Source organism: Mus caroli, unplaced genomic scaffold, assembly GCF_900094665.2.
Source record: "Mus caroli unplaced genomic scaffold, CAROLI_EIJ_v1.1 scaffold_6922_1, whole genome shotgun sequence".
Taxonomy (NCBI): Eukaryota; Metazoa; Chordata; class Mammalia; order Rodentia; family Muridae; genus Mus; species Mus caroli.
Window position 1 is genome coordinate 88,759 of NW_018389328.1, and position 6,204 is coordinate 94,962.

At 44.8% G+C, this 6,204-nt stretch overlaps 1 pseudogene; it reads right to left on the bottom strand.

Annotated features, from left to right (window-relative positions):
• Positions 1–1,806: 1,806 nt before the first annotated feature.
• On the bottom strand, positions 1,807–4,775 carry LOC110288045 (annotated as a pseudogene).
• Positions 4,776–6,204: the final 1,429 nt, after the last annotated feature.

Below are 6,204 nucleotides of genomic sequence, written 5' to 3' on the forward strand. Positions count from 1 at the left end.
TCCCTAAACCTCACATGCCAGGCCTCCATTGTCTGCACTGCTCTCAGCATTCCTATCATCCAAGGTCCTGAAGAATGAACCAGTTACCTGTAAACACTCAATGGCTTTTCTAGACCAGAGTTCCAAAGTTCTTCTACAAACCTCCCCGAAACACATGTCCAGGTCAGTTCCAGCAATACCACATCCTATCTTGGTACCAACTTGTCTTAGTGAGGCTTGCTTTTGCTGTGATGAAACATCGTGACTAAAGTGACTTGGGAAGGAAAGAGTTTATTTGGCTTATATTTCCAAATCACTGTCCTTCGAAAGAAGTCAGGACAGGATTCAAAGAGGGCAGGGACTTGGAGGCAGGAGCTGATGTAGAGGCCATGAGTGGGTGCTGCTTACTGTATTTCTACTCATGGCTTGTTCAGCCTGTTGTATTATAGAAAACTGTCGAGCAGCCGGCATAGGGAAACAAAGGGCGTGGGAGAGAACCAGCGTCCCACCAGAGCTCTGGTGCTCTGGGTGGTTAGACTCGGGGGACTGCTGTGGTGCTTTCCACTCGGCCCTGGGTGGGTGTCTGGCTGTGGAAAGCCACAGAACCCAAGACCTGTGGAGAGGGGGAAAGGGAGCAGTCCAAGGTCTCTGGCCCTCACGCAGGCCAGAGATGACAGGTTCTCATTCTCGGACATCCCAGACATCGCTGTATGTTGCAGAAGAGCTGAGAACAAAGTGGGGGCACCGGGGACAACTCGGTCAGCCCCAGGGCTGAAGGAAGAAGAGGGCAAGGGGAGAGGGGGTGCTGGGTGGTTCCAACGTGGGCAAGAGCCCTTGGTCCAGTCCGTGGCTGAAGCACAGGAAGGCCTTCTGCCAAGTGGTTAGACGTAGCTCTTTAGGGGAAGGCCTATTCCACCGTTCAAGTACAGCGGATCTTGATGAGCAGAGATGGTCTATGATTTTAGAGCTTTATTGCAGAAAAGCAGAGATAAAGAGAGAAGATAGAAAGAGAGAGACTGGCCATGGTCATGTGGAGAAAAGGGGGAGAAGGGAGCAGTAGAAGGAGAGCTAGACATAAGAGCTTAAGAGAGAAAGGAGGGACCAAGCAGCTCCTTTTATAGTGGGCTGGGCTACCTTGTTGTTGCCAGGTAACTGTGAGGGTGGAGTCTAGCCAGAATGCCAGGAGTTTGGGACATCAGGCTCCGTCACAGGATTATGGAGTTGGGAGTTCCATGGTATCAGGAACTATTCCTGTGTCTGGGAACTTGGCTCACTGTTCCGTCCCTTGTAAGGTTTTCTACTGGGTCTCTGGAGTAAGCATTGTTCAACCAAAACACAGGCTGCCTTTCATGGTCCCACAGAAAAGGATCACCAAACTGGGCTGGACCCTCCCCCTGATTACTAGTTAGGAAAATGCCCTTCAGGGTGGTCTTAATGGAAGCATTTACAAACTGGGGTTCTTTTCTAGCATATAATTTCACCATGTGTCAAATTGATATAAACTTCTGGAGCACATACCTTAAATTTACCAGTTTTATTAGATGTTGCTGTATTGCCTGGCATTTTTTAGACGGACCTGTGAGCCCCTCTCACCAAGCCTCCATCTTACATTGCTACAAATGATGTGATAACTGGCCATGACAGTTATTTTAAAATGTGTTTTCCTTTTTGATTCTGAAACAATCAACTTTATTGTGAAGCTTGTTGTGGGACTTGCCCTGGGTTTAATAATATTCAGACTATATTCTCTTATTAAGAAATGTATTAGAAGAGGGATATAAGGCTCAGTAGTAAAGAGCACTTGCTGTTCTTGGAGAGGTCCTGGATTCAGTTCCCAGTATTGGAAACCAACTGTAACTCCAGTTCCACAGGATCCGATGCTCTCCTCTGGCCTCTGCAAGCACCAGGGATACATGTCACATACAGATATACGTACAGGCAAAATACTCATGCCCATTAAGAATAAAAACTAGTCAATTTTTAAACAATGTACTTGCATATTAATTATACATCATAATTGGTTTCACTATGATGTGTTCATATACTATGTGTGTATAACACTGTGTGTGTAAGATACTTTGGTCACATCAACCCTTCAGTCACCTCTCATGTTCCCTGCCCACTCCCGCCATTGCTCTCCTCTCCCCAATGACTTGACCTCTACTTTCATGGGAACTCTCTTTAATTTAAAAAACCTAATTATCAAATGACTTAATTTGGACTTATTTATAGGCGTGTGTGCAAGGAGTTATTTGCAGGAATACTCACTCCCTACTATTGACCACACCAATGAATACAATCAGCTCTGGCACCATTAGCTGTAAAAAATTCTCAGTGACTGAGGAACCTCATAAGGCTCTGTGGCTCCATGAGTAGATGATTGACAGGCCTGCACTTGTGCAGGGATCATGCAAGTTCTCAGAGCTGCTGCAAGTTCAAAGGCACAGTAGTGAGGTCATGGCTGGAGAACAGTGTTCTCCTACATCCATTCTCCCCTATGTGGTGAGGTATTTCCTGCATCTTGGATGAGATGATATGGATGTTTGGTTGAGTAAATGCTTTTACCTGCATGCCTTGGGCTCTTCCTCCTGAGACAACATTTTGGTGGTCTGGTTGGGAACCTCTCCTCTTGTCTCCTTAGGGCCCCCTTTCCTCTGTGGCTTGTGGCAATTGATGTAACAGTCTCTGAGCAGCTGACAATTTCTGTCTGGGGATGTTTTGAAATGAGAGCCAGACTGTGATTCTGAAAGTAATTAGCTCTTGATCCCAGCAGAGAAGTCTGAAAGTCACTTCTTAGCTTGTACCCTGACATGTCATGACCGCTGACTAACAAAGTTGGTTTAGAGCTCCTGGTCACCAAACCTCCTCTCATACAGACCCATTTCTAGGATCAATAGGCATTATTGCATATAGCATGGAGGGCAGTAAGACAGAGAGAGTTAGTGAGCGGTCCTAATTGGCTGTGTGAAAATACCTTTGCAATTGTTCTGGGAATGAATATAGGCTCAGTGTCCCTACATGGGTCATGATGGGGTGCATGCAAGTGAGGTGTTCAGAAGCTTGTTTCAGCCACTTCTCATGGTCTGAGCAGAAGATAGTTTACTGAACTAGAAGGCAGACCTTAACAGNTCAGATTTAGTGGTTAGAGAGATGCTCAGTGGGTAACTGGCACTTGCTATTCCAATATGGGGAGGAGAATTTCCATTCCTAGTACCCAGTGGGACACCTTTTGAAAGTCCTCTGCAGAACAACTCTACCAAGAACCAAATGAAACCTCAGCCTGCTCCTTACCTCCTTGGGTATAATATTTNCTCTTCACATTGCAAATGCAAATGTAAATAATAAAGCATATGAAGATGTGTCCCTCAGAGATAAATCCTTTCTTATAAGTAGAGTGGCTGGTAGGTGGAAGCAGGGTAGTTGATGTAAGTTGGGTGATACTGGGGGACCTTGAGGTTGATCCTTTAAAAAAGATAGAAAAGTTCAGGATAAAGTAAAAACACACCTCCATCAGTACCTTCTCTCCCCAGGCGGCCATGAGGGACTCATTTGTAAGAACTATTTTACAAAGTCCTGAGTAGAGAGACATGATACATGATGTCTTTGCAGAGCATATTTCACTACAAAGAAAAGTTAATGTCTATCAAACCATCACAAAATTTGATAAATGTACTATTGCTATCACTTTTTGGATGTTGGGGAAATTGATNGTGCTTAATTATGCCAGAGTAAGATAATAAATCCTTTAGAAGTGATGGTGGAGCTGGTGGAATGGCAGCTGTACCTGAGGATGAGAAGGCTGGAAGTTTACAGAGATGCAGACAGACTTGGGGCTCATTAGCAGGCCATATAAAGCCTGGACAACTAGTTAACAGGGAATGAGAAATACTAGAGTGTGAGAGGGAATGAGGATTCCTCATGGTCATCACTGTCTCTTCAGGCAGGAACACTACTCATACATAATTCAGTCAGTCTATCAAATTAGATGAAGTGCCTTCTGATAATCTAGGTAATACCTACCTGACTTTTCCTTGGGCTGCTTTAAGAATTCATCAAGTTTCTGACTGCATTCGGCTATGGAGAATTTCAATTGTTTCACAAATTTCCCATCATCTTTCCATTTATTCATGATAACCCCTGATTCATCATTAGCTGGTCTCTAGCTCATATTCATTGTGTCGAAGGTGAAGAAGTAACTATCACTGATGTTGAATTTCCAGATGGCACTAATAATTTGGCCCTGGCTTTTCTGATAAAGCATGGTGAGTTGTAAAGTTGGGTAACCTGCAAATCAATAAGAAAACCATCAGTCTTCATTTCTGATCAGTCCATCCCCTCAAGTCTTTCTCTACAAGCTTATGTGTCAGTATCATTTTCATACAACTTGCTCTTGTTACTCATTGTGTACCCTGTGCCTGAAGGTACCACAAATGCTCAGCTCCTTCACTCAAACACATTCACCCCCACATTCCTGCATGTACTCTGCCCTTCCTCTCTTGCCAATGNCTCTGCCTCTGTACTCTATCCACACTTACCATTGGTCTTGTGAGTGTCCACTTTGGTGTTAGACACCTTGTCCCTCAACTCTTGGCCCAAATCTTCCAGATGTTGTGTCAAACATTTCTGCACTTCAGTGGCATTTGCCATCTTCTCTGGGTTACCTGAAGTCATGGTCTTGTTTATGTTACTAAAATGGAGGAAAGCTATTTCATCCACTGAGCACTGCCCTTCACACCAGAGACGTTCTGCTGGTGTAGGAGCCTTGATGATCAAGTTGCACCTAAGACAGTGTGCATCTGTGAGAGAAACATGCAATTAAGTTCCAAAGTGTGACAAGAAAGCCATAGGACTCATGTTTCTGTGATCCCAAGTATTCTTCTGCAGGGTGAAATTCAGGAAGAGTCCTGAAGATGTCCTATAAAAGATGTCCACCAGTTCTGCATCCTATTTTCTCTGTAATCATTGACAGTCTCCGGTTAGTAGAACCCCTCAGATGCACATCATGTTACCTGAAGGACTTATCTCAAAAGTACTTTTAGTGACTTTTATCAAGTGCTGAAGTATAAAGTGTATCAGATATTATCTGTGTTTTAGGGTCTTAAATCTAGCTGAAAATATAGGGAGAAAGGAGGCATAATGGAACACATGTGAAATTCAACATTGAGCCTGATGTTCAGGAAAGCTGCTACTGGTTGGCATGGAATGGGGAGCTGCCAGCTGTGAGCTCAGTATTCATCTCTGTTCCCACTGGGTTCTTTCACATAGCAATGTTTGGCATCAGATCTCAGGTTTTCCCACATTAAACTACACATCTAATTCATTCTCAAGGAGAGATCTCTGACTGTCTGTGACCTGTTTGAAGCCCCAATCTCCTACCCTTCTCTCTGTCTTGATTCATTACCGACCTGTCACTCACAAATGAATCCCCAGATGGTACTTTGAATGTCTAATGCAATGGTTTAAAGACAGTCTACTACACAGGTTCAGGTGTTTGACTACTTTGTCACCAGTCACATCCAAACACCAGGAAGCTGTTTGCAGGCATTTAGATGGTGTAACCTTGCTTGAGAAAGTGTTTCATTGAGGATGTGGTGATGAATCATAAACCTCTTCCATTCCCATTTCCCCATCTCTGCATTTTGCTTGAGGTTTATGATGTGGGCTCTCAGCTCCCTGCCTTGCTCCCTGATGTGATAGTGATGGACTCTTGTTCCTTTGAAGTTATAAGCCTACAACACCTTCCTTCTCTATGGTCCCTTGGTTCTGGTGTTTAGAGTCCTGTGAGCAAGGACAATCAGTCAGCCTGAGGCTTCAGTTCTTGGAAATGGCCCTGGGTAGAATGCACTCCAGTTCCTAACTGAAGAATCACCTTGCTTGTCTACACAAGCCAGGTGGTTGTGAATCTTATCTCATCTAGAAGAAGCATCAGAGGACAGTTCCCAAGCAAGCTGCCAACACCTCAGGCTTCAAGGAGAGTCCCCCACACTCTATGGAAGCCTAGAAATCCATTGGGCAGCACTGGAGAGATAAGAGTTCTTAAATCCAGCATCTCCTCCTGTCATTTCTAGCTAACTTGGAGGTCACAGACAGCTTAGAACCTACTGCTGCCTGGTAAAGATGCAGCTTTCGATCCGGCCAGATCAGCGCCGGGGTAGCGGGAGCGCAGGGTTGCCTGACACCCGCCAGCTACCCACGACCCCCGCCGCAGGATTTTGGGACTGCTGG